Genomic DNA, 11,304 nt, shown 5'->3' with positions numbered 1-11,304 from the left:
ACTTGTTTCTTAACAGACCATGTTTGACCTTTCGGTGTACCTCTTTTATAAAAATGTGTCTCTTTTTGAACATTTTCTTTTTGAACAACTACTTTTGGTTTCCAAAACTCTTGGGGTTTTATCATATCAACTGATGTTTTCCAACTTTGCGTTGTTCTGAATCTGGGTGTGTGAGAATTCTAGGTCTGTCTTGAATCGAACCTGTTTGGGTTTGATTTCCAATTTTGATTTGAAGCAAACTTGTTTGTGTTGTACCTCCAAGTTTGTTTGAAATCAAATCTGGTTGACCTTTGTTTCACATCCTCAGATTTTTGTTTCTTAACATTTTCAGATTTCTTTTTGTCAACATCAACAGGTTTCAGATTCGGACACTTGCGTGCAAGATGTCCAATTTGATCACATTTGAAACATGTTCTTTTTGACACATCTTTGACTTGTGGTTGTTGCTTTTTCTTTTGAGCTAAGAACTCGTCATTAGATTGTCGTCTAAATTTTAGTTCTTTCTCTTCTTCTGACGTTGTTCCATGAAAAAAATTCATCCTTGTTTGAAAACTTGGAACTTCATTTCTTTTCCAACATTGTTTCTTCTTATAACCCAACCCAGCCTTCATGTTTTTCTTCTTGAAACCCGGTTTGTTATAAAAAGTTTTGTGACCTTTACCAACAAACTTTGGAATCTTAGATTTTTCAATTTCAACCATCTTGAAAACTTTATCAACCTTTTCTGAAATCACATTCTGAATCGGGAATACAACATCTAAGAATAATTTGTCCTATCCAATCATGGTATAAACCAATCCTTTTGAATCTTCATTCAACTTTTTCTCAGATTTTGTGTTTTTCAGATATCCATCATGAAAATTACCTTCATTTTCATCCTGTGATTCAGAATTACCTGGCTCAATCGACTCTTCTTTCAACACACTTTCAACGACCTTACCTACCACCTCTAAATCACTAGAATCATCAGATTTGGAATAGGTTATGTCACACCCGAACCAATGGCGGAAACATCGGGATGAGACGAAGTGTGAAGATTGCTAGAGACATCATAACGCTATTTGTGACAATATTTAGAAAATCCCAAAACTTCAAATAGTCAACAATACAAGAAATTCAAATACAACAAGTTTAACAAAAATAACATGATAACATAACAAAATTGATACAACATATTAAACCCTAACGTCTATATGTGTATCTAGGCATCAACGCTACTTCTTTTCTTAGCATCTTCCTCATCAACCTGTAACATGTTTAAAATAATTCAATGCAAATGCAAAGGCGAGTATACAAGTTTGATACGTACATAGCAAAAGATAAGTCTTGAACAATTCCTCATAGCAAGCATGTGATTCAAGATAAACATTTAAACATGGCATGTGTCTAACATATCAAACCAAGGAAACGCAATATGCTCATGACATTACCGATGATAAAGGGCGGGTCGTTAATCCTATAGCGCTACATATGTCACGGTTTGGCTCGTACGAAGTTAATGATAAGTTCAACACATAAGAATCACCCAAGTTTAAAGTATCAAGCCATCACGTATACAAGCATGTTATAGGAATGTTCATGTGTTTAAGCAAAATGTTCATGTGTAAGTTTGTTGATAGGTAAACATGTTACACCCCAAAAGTGGTAAAAGTAAAAAGGGGAAAATACGAGTATACTCACGGTTTACAAGTTGTGACTTGAGAATCCGAGAGCAAGTTGGTGGTTGAATTAGCTAGTTGGAGCACCTTGTTTCTCTACACAAGGAAACAAAGCGTCTGAGTTTGGGGAATTTGGAAGATTCAGAATTTAAGTGACATGAAAACGTTATAAAATATTATATCAAAATACTCATCTTCCCATAATACACCTGCATGACACTTGGTAACCACGAGGGTTATAATGATTTCATGAGTTGAACACTCATAAGAATCATAGCAAGGTTTAGGTCCTTAGATGATTATCCTACTACTTTGACAAATGAATATGATTTCAACATCAAAGGTTCGAGTGTACATAGATAGTATTTAGGTTGTATAATATACACATATTATTAAGTCCAAATGTTCAAGTATTCAAGTAAGAGGTAGAAGATTACATCTTCATTTAGGTACCTCAAGTTGAGTCGTATGTGTCATGGATGGGGTAGGAAGACAAGACTTCCATTTAGGTACCCCTTTGATGTTCACCACTACACTTGATGTAAAAACAACCAAGGAGGGTCATGAACTAAGGTCGTTACAAGTATGTAAAGTAAACTAACTAGTAGAAATCATCAAATCACGTGAGGATTGTAGGTTTGGGACAACCCAAGTTGTTCCATAATCACTCATGTATCAAAGGCTATGTTTGACATGATTTGTGGGTTGAAACCCTAAACAAAACACCAAGTTTATGAGGTTTAATCCTCTGATTTTAAATGTCTCAACCTTGTTTTTAAGCTTAACCAACCATGGGATAAGTTGTAAGCATTAGGACATAGGTATGAGATGTGTTGAACACAAGTTACATAGGTTTAAACAAGTTTTTGATGAACATAAAAACAAACAGAAAGTTTATGGACGATTTCGGGGCATTTCCAGGTCTGATTTCTCCAAGGAGAAGTCTAGGAATCGAACCCCATGATTATCCAAGTAAGTAGGAAAAAGAATCAAGTGATTTCGTTAAGAAATGAGTGAGTTATGCTCATTTTCGTGAAGGGGTGTCAATCTGCTCGAACCTTTGCTTTCAGCTACGGTTTGGAGGATGTTTTGACAGTTTTTAGTGTTGTAAAAGTGGTAGAGAGGTTGGTTATAGGTGGTATTTATAGGGGGAAGGATTAGGGTTTCAATGGGTTGGGCTTTGGAAGTGTTTAGAAGGGGTTACACCTTGAAACTAGCCCACAAAACTCAACTATATGGGGCTGAATTTTGCTGAATTGGGGCTGCCATGTTTCTTTATTTATTTTTTTTATTTTTTAAAACATTATAATGAGTAATTTTGTTAATTAAGTTGTGTAATAATATGCAACAATGTTTCCCCTAACTTGTAACAAGGTGAAATATGAAATAAAACATGATTAACTAGGTAAAAAGTGTAATGTACAAGTATGTAACATGTTTGTAAGTGACAAGTATATGTCACATTTTAGATGATTAACCGTTGTATAAATAAGTATATTATTAGGGGTTTTTAGGTATCAACAATTTAAGGACAAGCATGGACATGCACCGTGAATAAGTATTGTATAAGTATGAATTACAAATAAGGATTCGATGTACAATGAATTCCAACGTATGAACATGTATGAATATGTAGATGGTGAATTTAAAGAAATATGAATTTTATTTATGATCCAAGTCTCGGATTTTACAAAGAAAAGACGACTACAATAATACAAGATTTCCAAAAATAGCATGACAAGGCAAGCTTTCTAATTATGGAAAGTATGAAAAAGCAGGGCGTTACAGTCTCCCTTCCTTTAGGAAATTTCGTCCCGAAATTTATTTAAGAGGTAGATTTAAAGAGTTTTGGTAACAGTTCGAGACTTGAGATTTTGAAACGTTTTGAAAAGTACGAGATTTTGGGAAGATAAAGATAAGTTTGTAAAATGATTTGTCGAGCCGAAATGGGTTTGAGGCATAGGCAGGGGTAAACAGGTATAGGAAAAACGATTTGAACTGGTTAAAAATTAGAAAGTTCTAAGGGTAATAAGATAAGTTAGGATTTGAATGCTTAAACGAGCTTGATTGTGAACGAGGTTCGTATGAAAGGAAGGAAATAGGAGCATGGGGCGAACAATTGACACTAAATGAACGCAAGTATACGAATGATATGGGCATTAGATAGATGAAAGTAGCATGTTAAGGATGAAGTCTCGTCATGGATAATCGGGCATAATGTGTTTGTGAGTTGCTTAAAGCTTGTATTAGGTCCAAGAGGTCTGTAAAACACTGAATTTCCCATGGCACGTTTTACGAAATTTTGGTAACATGGTGAAAACACTTATATATAGGAAGTACCAGCAGCGTATCCACCATGTTTTGACCATGTTACGTCCGTTTCGTCTTCGGTGTCATGTTACGTTCCGTGTATTACCATACGCAGTAGCACACGCTTTGTTCTCATACGCCTATCACTATAATCCCGTGTGCACCCGTGATTATTTTGATCGTCGCATGATCCGCATAGCTTGTACTAGTTGTGTGTGAATCGGGGTATACATAAAAGTTTAGAATGTGTACGTACAAGAATATAGTATATAAGCAAGTCCATGCTTAAGTATGTGTGGGACCCACGCAAGCGAATCCCTCAGGTTACGCTCGCGTATAGGTACGAATGTATGAATCATGAGTAAGGATGAAAGTATGAGCATAAGTTTAAGTATGAATACGCATGTATGTATGAGCATAAACATAAAACGTGTAAGTAGTATGTGTATAAGTATAAGCAGAAAGCGTATGAATATAAGTGTAACGAAGTTGTACAAGTGTAAATGAAAACATAAAGCGTATGAATATGAATATGAATACGAATATAGTATAGACATGAATGTAAGGACAACGTAAGTGTATAATTGTGAGTGTATTTATTAACGTAAAACGTACGAATTTTGAATCGTGAGTATAACATAAATGTGTAAGTGTGAACATAAGTGAAGGCGTAAAATGTATAAGCATGGATGTAGAAAATAATGATTTTGGTTTATAGTATAAATCGAAATACACGAGTTTATGTGCGTAAAAGATCAAAAGTTTTGAGTATGAAAGAAAAAGTGAACGAGTGACACGCGTGAGATTGTTGTGAGATATTGACTAAAACGTATAAAATGGTATGCATATGTAGTTGTTTGCGTAAAACGTGAAGTTAAATAGATTGAGTTGTCATGAAATGCAGAATCTAGTTTGTGAATGTAAGGGAATATAAAACAGCTATTGGTTACGTGAAACGTGCTTTGTAAAAAGAATGGAAATGCTACTACGGTTTTAAAAGAGATTACATAACTTGAAAATTTGTCGGTCCTTATGAAGTTTCCTTGCCCACGTGTTTTGAAGTTAATTGACGTATCGAGTGAGGTTTTGAAAAGTTCTAGAGATTAATAAGTTTGCGCAGTTTTAAGTAACTTTGTATTAAAAGTTTCGAAGTTGACGGATTTTCGTGAAAAGTTGATCCTTTAGAAAAAGGAATTTGGTATATGGACTTAGTGTTTGCTGAAAAAGCGTCTTTTAATAAAATGTTTTATTGCTTTTGAAAGAAGTTTTAGTAGATGTCGAATAATATTTGTAATATTTTATAAGTGTTTCAATAGTTATGTTGAATACAAAATTTTGTGAGCAATGGTTTTGTTGGACCGATTAAGTTGATGAGTAGCATTTCGTGAAATTTTGAATGTTGGGGAATAAGTGTTTATGGTAAAAGCTAAGAATTTTGTGTGTGCGAGTGATGTGAAAATAAATTATAGAATAAGAGGTACGTTTAAATAAATAGCATTTTGAAATAGATGATAAATGATTTAGGTATAAACATGATTGTGTTTACATAATATAGCCTATTAGAAGAAAGCATTGGTAACGATCACCTAGGTAAGGGAATGACCCCTAACTCGTTGGTGAGGTCGTTGTAAGGTGAGAAATAAAGCGGAGTTAATCGTCAAGGTAAGGAAATCACTCCTATCTCGATGATATGTCTCCACTCGTTACAAAAGTGTAAATAAAATTACGTGAAAATATGCATGCAGATAATGTATAATCGTATGAAAAGTAATAACATGATGCATGCGCAAAAGTGAAATCTCAAAATGGTTCAAAATTGGCAAAAGATCGAAAATAATAAAGCGTGAGTTTGATAAAAGGAAGCTCGGATGGTTCCAAAATGGAACGTTGACTAACCAAAATGGTCGAAAAATCTTTCGAGTTTGGGGAGCATGCTTTGGCCTAATAGGTGGAATACTCTCGCCGACAAGTCGGTTAACGGTATTTACCCTTCCGGTTACTACATGTCCCAAATCAATCGAAATTTCGAGACTTGGTGGGATTTATGAAAAACAAAATATCAAGGAGTGGAACTAGTCGGCAAGGTGCGGGTTTCACCCCTAACTTGACAATTTCGTATCCTAAGTGTGGTTAGTACTCGTCGGGTCAAAATTTAATTTCGACATGTTGACGAGGGTCCACTAGAATTTGAAATTTGAGATTTACCATTAAGATGTGGATTTCACTCCTAGCTTAATGGCGATATCTCGTGTAAAAAGAAGAATAGGTAGATTGTGAGTCGTTCACCAATTTGTGGGTTTCACGCCTATTTTGGTGAATTCGTCTCGAGTGTTTACGGATTTAGAATAGTCGAGTAAAATGCATGAGGGAAAGAGTATGTTAAAGGAATAAACAACAAATATAAACGCACAATGAAGCATATTAAGAATAGCACATAATGAGTGGGATAATAAAACATGTATTAGCACATAATAAAGCAAGTATAGCATGTCAAATGTTAACACATAAGCGCCATATATGCTTAAAAGATCAAAAGAGAATGAATAAGAGCAAATAAGGTAGCATGCAAGTAGTTTCAAGTAAAACATAAGAATAAGGCTCTAAAACTATAGACTAGGCTAAAGCATTCCTACTTTTCCTAATTCCCTATAGTTATGGCTCTGATACCAATCTGTCACACCCCAACCAATGGCGGAAACATCGGGATGAGACGAAGTGTGAAGATTGCTAGAGACATCATAACGCTATTTGTGACAATATTTAGAAAATCCCAATTTCATTTCATAACTTCAAATAGTCAACAATACAAGAAATTCAAATACAACAAGTTTAACAAAAATAACATGATAACATAACAAAATTGATACAACATATTAAACCCTAACGTCTATATGTGTATCTAGGCATCAACGCTACTTCTTTTCTTAGCATCTTCCTCATCAACCTGTAACATGTTTAAAATAATTCAATGCAAATGCAAAGGAGAGTATACAAGTTTGATACGTACATAGCAAAGGATAAGTCTTGAACAATTCCTCATAGCAAGCATGTGATTCAAGATAAACATTTAAACATGGCATGTGTCTAACATATCAAACCAAGGAAACGCAATATGCTCATGACATTACCGATGATAAAGGGCGGGTCGTTAATCCTATAGCGCTACATATGTCACGGTTTGGCTCGTACGAAGTTAATGATAAGTTCAACACATAAGAATCACCCAAGTTTAAAGTATCAAGCCATCACGTATACAAGCATGTTATAGGAATGTTCATGTGTTTAAGCAAAATGTTCATGTGTAAGTTTGTTGATAGGTAAACATGTTACACCCCAAAAGTGGTAAAAGTAAAAAGGGGAAAATACGAGTATACTCACGGTTTACAAGTTGTGACTTGAGAATCCGAGAGCAAGTTGGTGGTTGAATTAGCTAGTTGGAGCACCTTGTTTCTCTACACAAGGAAACAAAGCGTATGAGTTTGGGGAATTTGGAAGATTCGGAATTTAAGTGACTTGAAAACGTTATAAAATATTATATCAAAATACTCATCTTCCCATAATACACTTGCATGACACTTGGTAACCACGAGGGTTATAATGATTTCATGAGTTGAACACTCATAAGAATCATAGCAAGGTTTAGGTCCTTAGATGATTATCCTACTACTTTGACAAATGAATATGATTTCAACATCAAAGGTTCGAGTGTACATAGATAGTATTTAGGTTGTATAATATACACATATTATTAAGTCCAAATGTTCAAGTATTCAAGTAAGAGGTAGAAGATTACATCTTCATTTAGGTACCTCAAGTTGAGTCGTATGTGTCATGGATGGGGTAGGAAGACAAGACTTCCATTTAGGTACCCCTTTGATGTTCACCACTACACTTGATGTAAAAACAACCAAGGAGGGTCATGAACTAAGGTCATTACAAGTATGTAAAGTAAACTAACTAGTAGAAATCATCAAATCACGTGAGGATTGTAGGTTTGGGACAACCCAAGTTGTTCCATAATCACTCATGTATCAAAGGCTATGTTTGACATGATTTGTGGGTTGAAACCCTAAACAAAACACCAAGTTTATGAGGTTTAATCCTCTGATTTTAAATGTCTCAACCTTGTTTTTAAGCTTAACCAACCATGGGATAAGTTGTAAGCATTAGGACATAGGTATGAGATGTGTTGAACACAAGTTACATACGTTTAAACAAGTTTTTGATGAACATAAAAACAAACAGAAAGTTTATGGACGATTTCGGGGCATTTCCAGGTCTGATTTATCCAAGGAGAAGTCTAGGAATCGAACCCCATGATTATCCAAGTAAGTAGGCAAAAGAATCAAGTGATTTCGTTAAGAAATGAGTGAGTTATGCTCATTTTCGTGAAGGGGTGTCAATCTGCTCGAACCTTTGCTTTCAGCTACGGTTTGGAGGATGTTTTGAGAGTTTTTAGTGTTGCAAAAGTGGTAGAGAGGCTGGTTATAAGTGGTATTTATAGGGGGAAGGATTAGGGTTTCAATGGGTTGGGCTTTGGAAGTGTTTAGAAGGGGTTACACCTTGAAACTAGCCCACAAAACCCAACTATATGGGGCTGAATTTTGCTGAATTGGGGCTGCCATGTTTCTTTATTTTTTTTATTTTTTAAAACATTATAATGAGTAATTTTGTTAATTAAGTTGTGTAATAATATGCAACAATGTTTCCCCTAAGTTGTAACAAGGTGAAATATGAAATAAAACATGATTTAACTAGGTAAAAAGTGTAATGTACAAGTATGTAACATGTTTGTAAGTGACAAGTATATGTCACATTTTAGATGATTAACCGTTGTATAAATAAGTATATTATTAGGGGTTTTTAGGTATCAACAATTTAAGGACAAGCATGGACATGCACCGTGAATAAGTATTGTATAAGTATGAATTACAAATAAGGATTCGATGTACAATGAATTCCAACGTATGAACATGTATGAATATGTAGATGGTGAAGTTAAAGAAATACGAATTTTATTTATGATCCAAGTCTCGGATTTTACAACGAAAAGACGACTACAATAATACAAGATTTCCAAAAATAGCATTACAAGGCGAGCTTTCTAATTATGGAAAGTATGAAAAAGCAGGGCGTTACAGGTTATGTCAACGTTATCTGGCAATTGATCTACCATGTTGAAAGCTTTTTCGACCTTTTCATCATCATAAAATGCAAACTTTTCTGGTGGTGGAACTTGATGAAACTCTGAGCCAATGTCTTTCTTGTTTTGCTCAGACTCACCATCTCCCGGTTTTATATTGAAAATTCTTTCAAGCACATATGACGATACGTGATAACTTTTTAACTTGTTGTTGTCCTATTCTAAATCAGCAATCTGTCGCTTTAGCTTAGCAACATCCTCAATATAGGAATTAACAACACCTTGTTTTATTTCATACATTCGTATAAGCTCTTTAGTTGTTTAAGAAAGATAATTCATTCTTGATTGAGCAAATTTCATTTCATCCTTCACCTTTTCATATGACTCTTTTGTAATGTGATATGCCAGTTTTATTGAATCATATTCTTTCTTCATTTCTTGGCAAAAAATTTCTTTTTGTGAACATTCTTCTGTCATTTTCAAAACATTTTCTTTCAAAACTTCATTTTCTTTTTCTAACTTTTTACACTTTTCCAGAAGTTTTTCATCATTATCTTTTAAAACCTTTTCATTTTCAAGCATTTCTTTGCATTTTTCTTTGAAAATGTTTTCGATTTTTGTGAATTCAAGATCTCTTGTTCTGAACTTCTCATCTTTTTCAGTACAAGCTCTGCATGTTTCCTTGCATTTCTTGCACTGTTCATTCGGTTTTAAGATTTCAGAATCAGAATTTACCTCAGTGATTGGCACTTCGGTGTTTTCAGCTGCCTCTGTCTGCTTCAGCTCTTCCTTCTTGTCATTACCAGCACCTTTATCACTAGCAAACTTCAAATTTTCAATCTTTACTTCAGTCAAACTTTCACTTTTCTTCTCTTCTTCTACAACCTGCTGTTCTTCAGTAACAGCTTTCTTAACTTCTTCATTCATCTCAACTTTTTCTTCAATCTTTTCTGTCTCAGTAACCTTCAAATCTTCAACTTTCACAACTTTGATTTCCTTCACAACCTCAACTTCAGCTTTAACCTCTTCAGCAGTTTTCTTCAGATTGTTTACCATCTCTTCAACATTCTTCTTCATTCTCTCTTCATCCCTCTTTCTCAAACATGATGTCATAGCATATTTGATTTCCTTTTCATGCCTTTTTGCATACGTGTCATCTTTTAGAACATTTCTATAATATTCAGCCGATGAAGGAATTATGAGAAGAACATCTTCAAAAATTATGTCTTTCTTCGGAACAACTGGTTCACCTTCTCTGTTGAAGTAACACTCTCTCTTCTTATCCCATCTCTTATTGCTAACAGCGCTCTCATACTCTTCTTGCATCTCATCCATTCTGTTCAAAGCAATGTTTCTTTCTCGATAAGTTTTCTCATTCAAAATCTCTTCTCTGGTTTTCTCTTTGACCTCATCAACAACATTTTCTTCTTTGTTTTCATTTTTGATTTCTGCAACAAAAACAAACTGTCTTTTCTCTGTTATAGATCTGCCATGAGCTGTTTTTCGAACATTTTCCAAGCGATCTTCTTCTGGAAAAATTGTGCTCCAGTCGAAACCTTCATCATCGTGAATTACTGCACAAGCTCTAGATTTTTCTCTGGGTTTATCTTCAATCATTTTTTGGCTCTTCTCTGCTTCGGTGGTAAATTGCCTTTCGAAAGCTCTAGAATTTACCATCTCTTCAACATTCTTCTTCATTCTCTCTTCATCCCTCTTTCTCAAACATGATGTCATAGCATATTTGATTTCCTTTTCATTCCTTTTTGCATACGTGTCATCTTTTAGAACATTTCTATAATATTCAGCCGATGAAGGAATTATGAGAAGAACATCTTCAAAAATTATGTCTTTCTTCGGAACAACTGGTTCACCTTCTCTGTTGAAATAACACTCTCTCTTCTTATCCCATCTCTTATTGCTAACAGCACTCTCATACTCTTCTTGCATCTCATCCATTCTGTTCAAAGCAATGTTTCTTTCTCGATAAGTTTTCTCATTCAAAATCTCTTCTCTGGTTTTCTCTTTGACCTCATCAACAACATTTTCTTCTTTGTTTTCATTTTTGATTTCTGCAACAAAAACAAACTGTCTTTTCTCTGTTATAGATCTGCCATGAGCTGTTTTTCGAACATTTTCCAAGCGATCTTCTTCTGGACAAATTGTGCTCCAGTCGAAACCTTCATCATCGTGAAT

At 34.6% G+C, this 11,304-nt stretch overlaps 2 long non-coding RNA genes across 2 annotated transcripts; both read right to left on the bottom strand.

Annotated features, from left to right (window-relative positions):
• Positions 1–1,206: 1,206 nt before the first annotated feature.
• Positions 1,207–2,854, bottom strand: LOC110915605. Its single transcript, XR_002579102.2, has 3 exons — positions 2,717–2,854; positions 1,681–1,754; positions 1,207–1,246 (listed from the first exon to the last, which is right to left on the bottom strand). It is a non-coding gene; the product is annotated as an uncharacterized LOC110915605 (long non-coding RNA).
• A 4,018-nt stretch (positions 2,855–6,872) lies between these two features.
• On the bottom strand, positions 6,873–8,423 carry LOC110917350. The gene is made up of 3 exons (XR_002580492.1): positions 8,383–8,423; positions 7,347–7,420; positions 6,873–6,912 (listed from the first exon to the last, which is right to left on the bottom strand). It is a non-coding gene; the product is annotated as an uncharacterized LOC110917350 (long non-coding RNA).
• Positions 8,424–11,304: the final 2,881 nt, after the last annotated feature.

This window comes from Helianthus annuus, chromosome 8, assembly GCF_002127325.2.
Source record: "Helianthus annuus cultivar XRQ/B chromosome 8, HanXRQr2.0-SUNRISE, whole genome shotgun sequence".
In the NCBI taxonomy this organism is placed as follows: Eukaryota; Viridiplantae; Streptophyta; class Magnoliopsida; order Asterales; family Asteraceae; genus Helianthus; species Helianthus annuus.
The sequence above is the reverse complement of the archived record's forward strand: the minus strand, read 5'-3'. Positions and strand labels throughout refer to the sequence as shown.